The sequence below is a fragment of the Macrotis lagotis genome, chromosome 1, assembly GCF_037893015.1.
Source record: "Macrotis lagotis isolate mMagLag1 chromosome 1, bilby.v1.9.chrom.fasta, whole genome shotgun sequence".
NCBI classification, from domain to species: domain Eukaryota; kingdom Metazoa; phylum Chordata; class Mammalia; order Peramelemorphia; family Peramelidae; genus Macrotis; species Macrotis lagotis.
In genome coordinates, this window is record NC_133658.1 from 720,727,360 (window position 1) to 720,743,555 (window position 16,196).

A 16,196-nucleotide genomic window follows, 5' to 3' on the forward strand; every position below is an offset into this window, starting at 1 on the left:
TAGGTAGATGACCTCTATGGTCTCTTCCAGGTCTAAATCTATGATGACATAATCACAATTTCTTGATTACATACTCCAGTCTAAGGGATAATTTTTAATGATGTTTTTACTTCCCAGCTCATCCTGACCTTCAAGGAAACAGGGAAGTCATATTCCTAGTCCAGTGATCACATTAATAAATAAGTGACTTTTTAAATGTATTAAGAACTTAGTTGTGTTTTTTTCTTTAATTGTCCCTTTCTCTTGTTCAGCTGGACCTCTTTTTTCCCAATCATGTCCATGAGATCAAATGATCTAGTCATGTCTGGATGCACTGTGAGCTGAGAGAGATTTTACTTTAAAAGTTTTCCATAAGCCCCAGTCCTTTCTAGAAGCTGTTTTCTCCAACAATAACTATGTATTCTTGTTCTCAAGGATGTTGGCAAACATACCCCTCTTTGGCTCCTTCCCATTCTTTCCTCCCCCTCAAACCCTGTTATAAGCATTCCAAATAAATTTCCTTAGGTGATCTAAAAGGAATTTAAACTCTTCCTCATCTTAAGCCCACTGATGATGGTCTAAAGAAGCTATGTACTTGCCCCCTGGTTCTTTTATTAAAAAAAAAAAAACTTTCCTGTGCAAGCCCCATAAAGTTGATTTTCTGAGCCTTAGAAGGTTGGAACAACTTTGCAGCCCTTTAACTTTCCCTGGGATCTCAATGTTCCAAACAAAGAAGCTTTATTCACATTCTTCTCTTCATCTTCTTTTCTTCCCTTTCCATTTCCTTCTCCTTCCACCTATTTCTCTGTCTCTGTTTCTATCTCTGTATGTCTCTCTTTCCTTCTCCCCCCCTCTGTCTGTGTCTGTCTCTCTGTCTCTCTCTGTGTGTCTCTGTTTCTGTCTCTGTCTCTGTCTGTGTGTGTGTGTGTGTGTGTGTGTGTGTGTCTGTCTGTCTGTCTGTCTGTCTGTCTGTCTGAAAAACCTTCTTTTTCTTTAGGTTGCTTTTTTTTGCAAGGCAATGGGGTTAAGTGGCTTGCCCAAGGCCACACAGCTAGGTAATTATTAAGTGTCTGAGGTCGAATTTGAATCCAGGTACTCTTGACTCCAAGGCCGATGCTCTATCCACTGCACCATCTAGCCATCCATAATCCTTCATTTTCTTATTATGACCTTGAATCTCAGCACTCTCTTGACTTCCAGGGGACTACAACAAACCAGTAAATAGTATATAACTCAGTTATTTGCTCCAAACATCTCACTGTTTACCTTCCATGATCTATTCTTAAATGAGATGTCTTCTTCATTCTCTTATGCATTCATTCTTAAAGTAGAGCATCTCTTATATTCTCTAGAATTCACAATAAGAATATATATATACATATATTCAAATTCACATGTGTAGTCATATATACTATTTTATATATATATATACATATATATATATATAAATTTGTATCATGCAATAAATCATAACTCACAATTTCCTCCACCACTGGGAGCAGGGGTCCAGGGAGCAAAGGGTTGTTACTATATATTGGATTGTTTTTAAAAGATGATAGCTCAAGTCTCCCTAGGTTAATGAATCTAGTGAACCCTGGTTCCATAATTAGTACTGCAGTGGGATTTTAATGTTCTTTCCTTTATTTTATTACTCCTTGTGGCAGGGTTTATTAGATAATTAAACAAGAGCAAGAAAAAATTTCAATAAAATCTCTTCTTTCCAAATTGCTCTTTAGAGCTTTTACTATGTCTTTTTCTACACTCCATCACCCTACCCCCCCATCCTGATTTCTTTTTTTACCCTATATCTAAATCTTAAATCTTATAAATGCTTTTATCAACCCAGAGCCTATTCACCATATTGAGTTTAAATGAATGGGTAACTGGGGACCAGAAGATGTAACCAAATAAAGCACTGAAAGTTATATCCCTGCCTTCTTTTTCATAAATCAAGGTCAGAATGTGTTCCATAAATTTATGTTATGATGTAAATCCTATTCAAATTATGTTTTCCTGGTGTCGGGAGCATTTCAGAACTCATTGGATCTTTGATATGTTAGCAGAGAGTAGACTAGGAACAGAGAAGTCACCTATTATGAGGTGGCACAGCTTCCAAATGAGATGATGAAGTCAGAATAGAACTGAATCAAAATGAGTAATATCCATGGAAGAAATGGTCTTGAAGGTGACAAACATTTATATCTGTGAGACGTCAGAGTGGATAATCATGGACAAGATATCCATGGATTAGGGGAGAGAATTGAATATGCAACATTAAAACAGGAAGATTTATTTGCCGTTTACTAAGTGAAATTAAGTCTCATTCTGATTTGCAAAACCCCTACTTCAACAGCTTATTTGATGCCAAGGAAATACCAGGACATCATATTGATACAACTCCCTTGCTTTAGGCAGGGTTGCACTTAAAATAGTAAGTAAATAGTTACTCTACTTGGAATGATAATTAGAGAACAAAATTCCAGGGTTCCACCTAGTAACTAGTTCCAACATGTAACAAATTCAATCTAGGGAAGCACTTCTTTCCAGCTACTTTTAAATCTCTTGTAGTCTAATTCCATTTCTTGTTACTCATTGCAAATGAAAAGCCAATCACCTACTTTGGTAGGAATGATCCTTCATTTGCCTGAGGGTTCTGAAGGATCATTTCTTACTATGTCTGAAAAAGGAGAAAGTACTGAAGGATTTTTAAAAAATGGATTCTATTTCTATCAAGCCACCTGCCTATCTTCATTTGTCTACAAAATATGAGAATAACTTATATCTGTTGTGTAATGAAAAATGAAAATTTCAGAAAGAGGAGGTAAATACAAGAAATGTTTTTCAGCAGATCATCTCTTTAGAGAAGCATCACTGTTTAAAAAGTATAGAAAATATTTTTTTAATCTCTGAAAGGATCATGGACATCCACCCTGAAATTCAAATGGAAAAGAAGTTTCCTATAAGTCAGAAGATCCTCAAAGCATTTCTGCTCACATGATAATTGTACATTAAGCTCTAGAATGTTACCGAGGCAGGATCCTAAATGAATTCCACAACTACTCAAAAGAGTTTAACTATACAAATAGGAAAAAGTAAGTAGATGCAAGATGAATATTGTCCAAGATGTCCATATGCATTTGTCTAATTGAGCCATAAAAATTACCTACCAGTATATTTATTTACAGTAAACACTGAATTACAAAAGAATGATAAACTGAGCTCAGAATTAAAATTGCTCAGTATTTTAACTGTTTCCATTATTGTACCAGAAAAAAATATTCTCAATCCTTACAAAATGAATATTCTTTAGGCACTCCCATATAGTATCCATCATGGAATGTAACAAACTCAGAATGATTCAAAACCACTCATCACCCAAAAAGTATTGGAGAGTCATGTGGTGAAAATAGTCTTCAGTTGATTGCTAGAAGTGGCATAAGGAAAAATATGAGCAAAAAAAGAACTGGTCATGTAGCAAAAATGAAAGAAAATCGAAGTGCAGTCAATATTCAAAAGATCTAGGTAAGGCCCCAACATGTTGGAAAACCCTATTATGGATAACTTAAAGGAAGATGTGGACTAGTAGCACTTAAGGAGAGGTATGGATATATGGTTACCTGGATTGCTTGAGGGGATACCTTTATGAGCAAGATCTTGCATACATTGAAGGATTCAAAAACTGCTTGAAGACTTTTATGGATTGCCCATTATTTTGCATGGCAGGGTGGAACTAAATTGACTGAAGCCAGTTAAAGAAATGGTAACAAAGTTAAATAAATTCTGATTCAAAGCTTCTCATATTATAGCCTCTCTCATATGTTTTCAGTAGCCTTCCTCACAGCACCCCCAAACACTAAAAAACATTTGTTGTGACAATATTATTTAAAAATAAATCTAGTAAAAACAATCTTATTTTGTTTGTGACTCAAATAAAACACTTAGGCTTCCCTTCTTAGAAGAAGCAGGACATAGTTCAATGTTAGCATGATTTAATTGTATTCATTTTTGTGGCCATCTTAAATCAAACTGTTGTCCTAATATACTAATGTATTCTTGACCTCAGAGTTAATTACTAAGCATCATGAGCCTTAATTATTGTTAGCATGGCTTCAATATATAAAAAGACAACCTGCAACAATAAAAAAACAGAAGCATAGTTTCTGGAAACTAAGATAGGCATAAAAGGAAAAGTGAGAGGAAAATAAGGTATGTGCAAAGAAGTTATACTCCATATGACAGTTAATCTAAGGTCTCATTTATTTTATTTTATTACAGTGGAAAACTGTTTATCATGTGGCATCAGGTTAACTTGTTAAAGCTAGGTGATTCCAGTTTTGCTAACAATATTCAAATTATTGCGGGTTTGAACAGGACTCATAGACCTATAGATATAGCACCAGGCCTAGAATTAAAAAGACTCATTTTTTTAGTTCAAATCTGGCCTCAGACAAAGAGAAAAGTGGAGTGTCTTGGACAATCCTCAGACACTTGCTAGTTGTGTGACCACCCCACCACCACCACAAGTTACTAAACTCTATTTGTCCCAGTTTCTTTATCTGTAGAATAAGCTGGAGAAAGAAATAGCAAACCACTCCAGTATCTTTATCAAGAAAACTCCAAACAGGGTCTATAAGAGTTGGGCATGACTAAAAACAGTTGAACTGAACCCATTGACCGTCTGGTCTCCATTGAGTCACATTTATTTACTGATATTGGCAATATCTTTGTCAAACAGTTTCTTTATACTCTGAACTATATTAGCTTGAATTAATGTTTGTTGGTCTTGACATCCAGTGATGAATATCTTCTTCATATTGACCTGGGAGGAGACATGATCACACAGTGATCAAGTTAGTTCCCCTTTAAGTGTACTTTTCTGAAGATGCCATGGCAATCTATGGAACCAGGGTTTTTTGTTTGTTGGTTAGTTTAGTCTGCTTTCATTGTCACTGTTAAGTAGGGAATATTTCAATTTTCTTCCTTTTCTGGCATTGAATAGCTATCAATATGGTCATCTTGGTCTTTAGAACATTTAACATGTGTTTTGTCTTGGAGACAACAACATCCTCCTTGATTGTTAATACTATTTTGAAAGACAGGCATTTTGATATGATTTAGATGAAGCATTTTTTAACTCTTGTACTTGCATAGCTTTTTACCAATTCAAAGCAAAAGAATCAGTCAATTACCCATGAGCAACAGATAAAGTAGAATTTTAAGATTTGATTATAGCAAAGAAAGAATAAAAAAAAATCCATATTTGAAATATATTTAGCCCCCTATCTCCTCTATTCTAATTTGTGCTAAAGATATTGGGGCATCCCTGGACCAGCTATTCAACTTGGCATTCTAGGATTAACCCTGAAGGCTCAGATTTCTATACCCCACTGGTATGTTTCCCATTGTTTCCTCACCTAGTAGCCTCAATTTAAAAAAAAAAAAAAAGGTATATTTACTGAGAAGATATAGAAAGAGCAGTAATTGTAAAATCATTTTATTCCCTCCCCTACCCCCCCCCCCACCCCGCCAACCCCAGCTGGGAAGCACATCTGTCTGAATGCTTTCTTTGTCTTCAGTTATCATTGCTCCATTAGACTCCATTATCCAAAGCTGAAGTTCTTCCATAACTACACTAATTTGCCCCAGGATTGTCAGACTGCCAAACTTTTACCATTTAAATCCACCACAGCATGGTTACCTCTCTTGACTAGACAATTTCATCATTTCCTAATAGAACCAATCAAAGTGTATGCCTCAGAAAGAGAGAATAAGAGAATAGACGTCAGACCCCAAACCTTTCATTCCACTGAAACTGCTCTTCTCCATGAGCTTAGTCATCAAATGCAATGGCCTTCTCTCAATCTTTTTCTCAGTTTCCTTTGCTGAATCTTCTTCCAGATTATGTCCTTTAACTATGGGTATCTCTCAGGATTCTGTCCTGGGCCCTCTTCTCTTCTCTTCTCTTCTCTTCTCTTCTCTTCTCTTCTCTTCTCTTCTCTTCTCTTCTCTTCTCTTCTCTGCTCTGCTCTTCTCTTCTCTTCTCTTCTCTGCTCTGCTCTTCTTTATTGCTTCATTTAGCTCATCAGACATGCATTTAATTACAATCTCTATATTGATGACTCTCAGATCCACCTTTTCTGCCTCAATATTTCTACTGACCTCCAATCTTGCATCTCCAAATATCTTTCAGACATCTTGAATTGGATGTCCTATAGACATTTTAAACATGCCCCAAATGGAACTCATTTTATTTCCCCCTAAACCTCCCCCATCCTTTCTTCCCATTACTGTAGAGGACATCATTATCCTTTCAGTCCCTCACTCTAGAAGTCTTCCTCAGTTCCTCACCATCTCTTACTCACTCATTCCATACCTAATCTGTTGTTAAGGTCTGTTGATTTAATCTTTAAAATATTTTGGGGACAGCTAGGTGGAGCAGTGAATAGAGCACTGGCCCAAGAGTCAGGAGGACCTGAGTTCAAATCTGACCTCAGACACTTAATAATTATCTAGCTGTGTGACCTTGGGCAAGTCACTTAACCCTATTGCCTTGCAAAAGATATGGATATGGATATGGATATGGATATGGATATGGATATGGATATGGATATGGATGTGGATGTGGATGTGGATGTGGATGTGGATATGGATATATAGATATAAAATACACCATCCCTCTTTTCTCCTCTGAGATTGATACTCCTTGGATAGAGAGATCATTATCACCTTAAACTGGACTATTGGTATTGTCTATTAGTAGATCTGCCTCCCTCAAGTCTTTCCCTACTCCAAATCATCCTCCATTTAGAGATTTTTCCTAAAGCACAGGTCCAATCATATAACACAACCCCCCCCCACACACACACACACAAACACACACTAAATAAACTCCAGTGGTTACCTGCTGCCTTCATGATCAAATACAAAATGCTCTCTTTGACATTCAAAATCTTTCATAATCTAGTCCCCCTTCTACTTTTCTAGCTTTCTTTTTTGTTTGTTTGCTTGTTTGGGGTTTTTGCAAGACAATGGGGTTAAGTAATTTGCCCAAAGTCATATAGCTAAGCAAGCAGTAAGTGTCTGAGGTCACATTTGAAGTCAGGTCCTCCTGACTCCCAGGCCAGTGCTCTATCCACTGCATCACCTAGCTGCCCCAACTTTCTAGTTTCCTCACACCCTACTCCCTGACAATGTACTCTACAATTCAGTGACCCAGGCCCCCTGGCTATTCTATAAACAAGATGTTCCATCTCTGACTGTAAAGTTTCTCTTGCTATTCTCCATGCCTAAAATACTCTCCCTCCCTTGCCTATTGATTTCCCTAGTTTTTTTTTATATCCCAGGAAAAATCTCACCTTGTACAAGAAATCCTTCCCACCCCCTCTTAATTTTAGTATTCCTTCTCTTAATTATACCCTATTTATCCTGAATACAGTCTATTTGTATGTACTTGTTTACCTGCTGTTTCATGAGATTGTGAGTTCTTTGAGGGCAGGGACTATCTTTTGCCCTATATAATAAATGTATATTGATTGGTTGATTGAATGGTAAAAGATATAAACTAATGTTGCTTATGTATTTAAAGCCTCATCAGAAGTGACTATATACTATGTAGATGCAGCTTGATTAGTTTGAATAATGGATCTCATTTAGAGGATATATTATTCAAATATAGACTACTGAAATTTATAATAATATTTAAAATACAGTAATTGATTCCATCCCAATAGAAGCATGCAATGATTTTTAATGTAAGATTTATCTGTTTATTAATGAAATATAGCAACAAAATAAATTTATTTCTAGTTCAAGTTTATTACAATTAAATTTAAAATTTTTACTTTAATAAATAATTTTTAAAACTAAAAAATAAAACAAGAAAAAAGAATAAAAATATTATAAAACATCGACTAAAGAAAAACATACTGATCTTATTACAATAAACTTATTATTGTCATCCAAAATATTTTAGTACCACAGACTGAACTGTCTCCTCTTTCCTTAAATCTACATACATATCCTGGTTATGTGCAGTTTTTGTTCACTTCTAGGTCCATTTTTATGCTCCCATTCTCACATAATCAAGCAAATGTACTTAGATGACAAATCTTAGCAATAATTTTCAATAGCTAGACTAAAATAACATGAAAAAGCAGTCTTCAAAAACAGCTTTAGTTACTCATGCTTTCTTTTTAAACTGCAAAAAACATGGAAAAATCAATTATTTCAGCTTCCCAGAGCATAAGGATTTTAAATCAATAAACAAGAATTCATTTTAATTTAAAAATCATCTTCTACATAACCTCCCAGTACAAGTGTTAAGCAATCCTTTGACCCTTTAAACCCAGTTGGAGGGTTGTTTTTGTGTTTCTTAGAAATGATTATTCTAGAGTACCTTACCTTTCAAGAATAAGCATTTTCCATCTACATTTTAAAAAAGCTATTTATCAGGCCATCATCTTCTTCATTTATTGTTTAACTGCCACATGTTCAACTGTAATAACTGCCTTTTCAGCAATTTTAGTATTATATAATTGAACTCAATTTTTAAAGCAATTGTACCAACCAAAAGTGCAGTAAACCTTTGCTTGCAGTAAAACTCTTTACTGTCCACTTTATTATTTCCATTATTTTTCACAGTTTTCAATAAAATTGAAGCTTTTGTGTTTTTATTTAATTATTTATTTTTATTTTTCATATCGTTCTTTAAAATTTTGATTTCTAGCTTCTCTCCTTTCCTTCTTCCATTTGCCCTAACATCTAGAAAGCAAACAGTGTGATATCAATTATAACTTTTTATTGACTCTGTTACTCCAAAATTTGATCTGAGGTGTTATTTTAAAGCTACTGGAGGGAAATATTGGAAGACTTCAGTTGGACCCTGGATTGTACTCTGCCATTTTGGCCATTCCAAGTTTTTGACTACTTCACTAAGAGGATTTTATTTTTTTATTTATTTTTATATCAATTCACAAAGCTAAAATACCATGTTTATCATTATAACATTTGTATTCCCTGGAATTGTTTCCAAATCACCAAAAGCTAATGTAAATTTGCCTTTTTCTTTTTTTCATCTGCATGCTTTATAATATTATTTGCATTAGATTCAAGCATTCATCTCATTCTCTTTTCCAGATATTATGACCATGTTCATCCTAATCAAATATTTGTTCTAATGTAATAACAAGCCTCCTTTTTGCGTGTACTAGCTATGTTTACATTTGAAGTATTTTTCCTCTTATTATTTTATTGAGTTCTTAAAAATAATGTTTCTGTGGGTAATATGGTATGCAACATCACATCCATGCAGAACAATAGGCAAGTTTAGACCGACAATGTATCATAGTGGGATGTTAAAACCCAGACTACCAAATTAGTTGCTTTGAATTGAACTTTTGTTTGCACTAAGGGAACTGGTATCACTTCATCATTCTCATCAAACTGAGTTTTGAATCATTTGAACTAATATTAATCATTGCTTGTTTGTGTATAACTAATCAAGAGGGTGGAGGGGGGGACAAATTTACATTATACAACAAAAAAGAGAATTTTAAGACTATTTTTTGCAAATCAAGCATAAAATATTACTATCTAATATATATATGCATATATTTTCTGATAGCACTCATACAGAAATACATTCATAGATATTTAAGCATCAAAGATGCTTGAATCTTGAAGATATTACCTTACTAATAAGGAAATAATATGCATGATAAATCAAAGCATTTATTAATCACCATTATCTCTAGGTCTATTGAGAGATGAGAATCACAGGACAGCAACTTCAAGTAGATGTTTAGTATCTCATCTAAGTAATTTCAATATATAATTACATACAGAGCATGCATGCTATAAGTCAAAGATGAGGGATACCAATGTGGATATTTGAGGAAGACAGGATCTGATTTGGACGTTGAAGAATTCAGGAAGTTCAAAGAATATTAGACATTATCCAGTCCATCCTTAACAGGCTTTTGACAGGCTCTTGTAATTGTTTGTACTTCTATTTCCACAGGATATACTTAGTTTGCCATTTTCTTCTGCCTTTCTTCAACTTCTCTATCATATAAACTGGAATTCCAGAGATCAAACCAAGTAGGAGTTGAGCTCTTCTGTTCCAATACCTACTTTTAAACCATTCTTCTTCACTTTGACCATCTTCTGGCAAACCAACACATGTGTACTATGCATACTATCTTCCAAGAATTACTCCCTTTATTCTAGAATTTGGAATCAAAGCAACACTACTCTTGCTTATGAGGAAAGTACATTAATTTGCTATGCTGTTGTTGTTTGTCTTTCATTCTTGAAGAAGACCATGATGTCATGGAGGTGATTCCATAATAAGCACATGAATTGGATTTGAGTGAGGGGATACTGGGCTCAATCACCAGTTTCACTTTCTCCTCCAGAGCCATCTGGGTCCAGTGGTCAGATATGGATCAGTATGACTGGAAACATTCCTGTATATAAGGCACAACATTCTTCTCTTGACATTTTCCCCACATCTATATTCCTTTTATTATAACATGAGATTCTTGAGGAGAAGGATGATCTCACTTTTTTTTTCTTTTTTTGGTTTTTGCAAGGCAATGGAGTTAAGTGATTTGGCCAAGGTCACACAGCTAAGTAAGTATTATGTGTCTGAGGTCAAATTTTAACTCAGGTCCTTCCAACTCCAGGTACTCTACACTGTACCATCAACTCACCTTTTTATTTTTCATTTCTAACACATAGCACAGTATCTAGAATATAATATGTGATCAAAAGATATTTCATTTATTCTCCTTCAGAGTTTTGATCTTAAATTTTAAAACAATGATTGAGCTTTGATTTATTGGTATGAAATGTAAGATTCTTACAAATTAAAAATAATCATGGAAATACAAATATATTTTCATTCACTAATTGCTATATTGACTTGAACAAATAGTTATTGTAACTAATTAAATAATTGTAGATAAATGCATAATTAACCCATTTTCCAATTTTTTCCTGCTATGATAATTTGTCATTAAATATAATACATTTAAAAAAATAAAATATAAAACATCTCATCAGCTAATCAGTTTTTCATAATTATAGCATATTTAGAGTACTTTAGAAAGTTCTATTAGAAAGAAAATTGTAGGATTTTAATATACAATGTATCCTAGCGATCACAAGTGTATTTCTTTTAAGCAACAGAAACTTTCACAAATTCCCACCTCATAATGATTATACTATTATTCACTGAATAAAAAAATATACAACATAAAACCTTTGCTTTATTAGATTGGTAATGTATTTAAATTAATTTTCAGTTCATTAATTATGATAGTATCTACATATATTTTAAAAATAGTAATGTAAGAAATATGTATTTACAGTTAGATATTATTTAGTAAAAAAAAGTTATACTTATTTATGGATTGATTCACAGATGGCTTCATAGCCTTCTTGAAAAAACTTTATGTCTCCCCCAGGAATTTTCAGTCCACAGGTTGAGAGCCACTTAACCTAGGTAAACCTCTCATTTTACAGATGAAGAAATTCAGGCATTGAAAGTTAAGTAACTCTCTAAGGTCACCCAGCTAATTAGTAGCAGAACGAAGATGAAACTTGAAATCTCCTGACTCCTGGTCCAACATTACTTCAAAGGAAGGCTTAATCTGAAAAAGAAATAGAAGATTCATTCCCTTCTGTTTTACAGAAAAGGTAAGATAAATTCTGACATAATGATGCTGGAGAAAAATATATTCATAATCAACTCCAGTTGAGCAAAAGGAAATCAAATGTGCAGTTTTACAGAGACAGAAAGATGAAGGAAGTTGTATAAGATGGTTGCTGGAGCTAGAGTTAACAACAATTGCCCTAAATGATAGAATTTCAGAACCAATAGATCTTCAGTGGTCATATAGTCCAGTCCATACCTGAAAAAAAAATACAGTCCACAGGAGGTCACCCAATTTTTCTTAAACATCTCTCATATAGGGCAACTAGGTGGCGCAGTGAATAGAGCACCGGCCTTGGAGTCAAGAGTACCTGGATTCAAATCCGGCCTCAGACACTAATTACCTAGCTGTGTGGCCTTGGGCAAGCCACTTAACCCCATTGGCTTGAAAAAAAAAAGTCTAAAAAGAATATCTCTCATACAAGAGCTTCTATCTTCTCTGAAGGTGACACATTCTACTCTGGGAAAGTTCTAATTGTTAAGAAATTATTTTTAACATCAAAACTAATTTGCTTTCTAGTAAATTTAACCCATTGCTTCCAGTTCTACTTTGTGGAGCTGAGAAGAGCAAGAGTAATCTTTCAGTGATTCATAAATAATAGTTTTTGTCTATAAAAGATATCTGAATTTATAAGAAATTATCATTTCCTTATTGTTAAAATGAACTCTAATTAAGCATATTTTAGGTGAATAAATTTAGAAAAAAAGATGGATTTCCCCCAAACAAGGAAGTATAGAAATATTTTGTTAATATAGTAATGCAGTAAGTAATACTTTTAATAATATGCTTTTTTGGTAAAAACTTGAAAATTTTTGGATAGGAAAATATATTTACCTATTTATCTATTTATTTGTTTATCTATTCTCCCCACAGAGAAATGGGGATTTATGAATAACCTTCTATTTACTTCACTTATTAATATATTTTTAGAATATTTTGCATAGTTTCAAGGAGGCTTCCTTAGTTATTTGGCAGGACTTTTAATCTCTTGAATGTCTTTTTTTCCTTTGCAATTAAATTTCATTAAGCAAAACTGTCTGTGGGCAACAACTTAATTTTTTAGGTTTTTTTTTTTTTGCAAGGCAGAGTTAAGTGGCTTGCCCAAGGCCACACAGCTAGGTAATTATTAAGTGTCTGAGACCAGATTTGAACCCAGGTACTCCTGATTCCAAGGCCAGTGCTTTATCCACTACGCCACCTAGCCTCCCCATATTGCACCTAGCCACTCCGACAACTTAAATTTAAAATTTAGTAACAGAGAATAGGAGATAATGCTCAGATGTCTTATATTTCATTAAAAATCAAACCCAGGGAGCCAAGATAGCGACATGAAGGGATCGAGTCTTAGAAGCTCTCTGATAAAAACTCATAAACTAAGGACTCTAACTAAACTTTTGAGAGACAGAACCCACAAAGGGACCCAGTGAGGCAGTTCTCCTACTCAAGGTAACCTGGAAAAGAGCAGAAAGGTTCTGCTCCCCGGGGTCGGAGAGGCAGCCCGCCAGAGCGAAAGAACTTCAGCCTCGCGGAGGCAGCCCCAGGGCACTGAGAGCACGCGGCTCACAGTGGGGGGGGGGGGGAGTCTCCTGAGCTGCACCCCGGGGAGCACCGGCACAAGGGGGGGGGAACAGCGGGGGACCTCTGCCAGAGCGAGCATGTGAAGCCCAGCCCTCAGGGCACACAGCAAGCAGCTTGTTCTTTCCACAGCAGAGCCCTAAGCAGAAGCCCCCAGGGCATGAGCCCATTGAGCAGAGGGAGGGGAGTGAAGAGAGACTGCTGAGCTCTGTCCTCTGCCCCTGGAACAGGACTCTGGGGCTCTGACCACATTCAGATCCTGACCACAGTCTAGGCCCCCCCATAGAACAACAGGGCCCCCCCACCTTGGCCCCGTGGCAAAGGGGGGCGCTTATGGTAACTCACAGACCAGGAGGGAGGACAGAGCCTCACACACTGAGACCCCTGTGGGAGTGTCCCAAAAGCTCAGGAAGCACCCTAAAGAAACAGGCTTAGGCTGGGAAAATGAACAAGCAAAGAAACAAGAAGAAGACCATTGAGAAATATTTTGCAAATGAGCCCAAGAAGGATCAAAATACTCAGTCTGAAGATGAGGAAGCACGAACTCCTGCATCTAAAGACTCCAAGAAAAACAGAAATTGGGCTCAGGCTATGATAGAGTTCAAAAAAGACTTTGAAAATCAAATGAGGGAGTTGGAAGAAAAACTGGGAAAAGAAAGGAGAGAGATGCAGGAAAAACATGAAAATGAAGTCAGCAGTTTAGTCAAGGAAATCCAAAAAAATGCTGAAGAAAATAGCATGTTAAAAACCAGCTTAGGTCAAATGGATAAAACAGTTCAAAAAGTTATTGAGGAGAAGAATGCTTTAAAAAGCAGAATTGGCCAGATGGAAAAAGAGATAAGAAAACTCTCTGAGGAGAACAAATCCTTCAGACAAAAAATAGAATTCAGGGAGATTGATGAATTTACTAGAAATCAGGAATCAATACTTCAAAACCAAAAAAATGAAAAATTAGAAGAAAATGTGAAATATCTCATTGAAAAAACAACTGATATGGAAAACAGACTTAGGAAAGATAATTTGAAAATTATTGGAATACCTGAAAGGCATGATCAGGAAAAGAGCCTTGACATCATTTTCAAAGAATTACTACAGGAAAATTGCCCTGATATTCTAGAAGCAGAGGGCAAAATAGAAATGGAGAGAATCCACCGATCCCCCCGAGAAAGAGATCCCAAAAAACCAACCCCCAGGAATATTATAGCCAAGTTCCAGAACTCCCAAGTCAAAGAGAAAATATTACAAGCAGCCAGAAGGACACAGTTCAAATATCATGGAGCTGCAGTCAGGATCACACAGGACTCAGCAGCAACTACATTGGAAGCTCATAGGGCTTGGAATATAATATACCGGAAGGCAAAAGAGCTTAGAATGCAGCCAAAAATGAACTGCCCAGCAAGGCTGAATGTCCTCTTCCAGGGAAAAAGATGGACTTTCAATGAACCAGGGGAATTTCAAAGATTCCTTTCGGAATGGCCAGAGCTGAACAGAAGGTTTGATCTTCAGATACAGGCCTCAGGCGAAGCATGGAGATTGAAGGAGAGGGGTAAATATGAGGGACTTAATGAGAATGAACTGCATGTATAGAAAAATGATACTGATAATATTCATATGAACCATCTCAGTTAATAGAGTAGGTAGAGGGAGCTTTTATAGTTGAAGCACAGGAGAAAGCTGAATTCAAAGATAAAATATGGTGTAAAAATGGAGTCAATAGGAAAAAAAGGGAAACAGAATGGGAGAAAGAAAAAGGAGAGGGGAAATAGTCCAAGATATTTCACATAATAAGATTTTTTTATTACAATGAGCTATTACAATAATATGGAAGGGGGGAGGCAAGGGGGAATGAGGGAACCTTTGCTCTCATCACAGATGGCTAGGAGAGGAAACAGCAAATATACTCAATGGGGTATAGACAACTGGAGTAAGAAGGAGGGGGGAGCAGGGGGAAGGGGAGGGGATGTGAATAAAGGAGGAGAGGATGGACCATGGGGGGGACAGTGGTCAGATATAACACATTTTCTTTTTTACTTCTTGCAAGGGGCTGGGATTTGATAGCCTGCCCAGGACCATAGGGCCAGGTGGATTCTGGGCCTAAGGGGTGGTATGGGGGCTCAAGGCTTCTTGGCCCCAGGACCAGGGATCTGTCTGATGCACCACTCAGCTACCCTACAGCAGAGTCAGAGTGAAAGGAGAGAGAAAATATAGTACATGGTAGCGGAGAAATAAGAAAGGAGGGTGTTGTGATCAGCAATGGCAACCTTGGAAAAATATGGAAGTAACTTTTGTGATGGACTTATCATAAAAAATATGATCCACCCAGAGTTGATGCTGTTGGAACAAAGACTGAAGCATATATTTTGTTATTATTATTTGGGGGAGGGTGCAGGGCAAGTGGGGCTGGGTGGCCTGCCTGGGGCCACATAGCAGGGTGATCTTTGGGTGTCTGGGGCCAGATTCGAACCCAGTTGCTCCTGGCTCAAGGGCCAATGCTCTGTCTGCCACCCAGCCACCCCTACTATTATTACTATTTTATTTTATTTTGGGTCGGTTTTGGGGGGGTTTTTTGTCTTCTTTTTGGTTTTTGCAGCGCAGTGGGGATCGGGTGGCTTGCATGTCACATGGCTGGGTGATTGTTGGGTTTACGAGGCTGCATATGGACTCGGGTGCTCATGGCTCCAGGGCTGGTGCTTTGTCCATTGCGCCACTTGGCCATACCTACAATTATTACTATTATTTTTTTAATTTTAATTTTTTTCTCTCCCCTTTACTTTTTCACCCAAGCAAGTCTATCTATATTCATGGGGAGAGGGGTAATTTGTTTACTTGTAAACAAGTATATTTTATTAATGAAAAAAAAACATTTGTACAAAATGAGAATAAAAATAAATAAATAAAAATACTAAAAAAAAAAAATCAAACCCA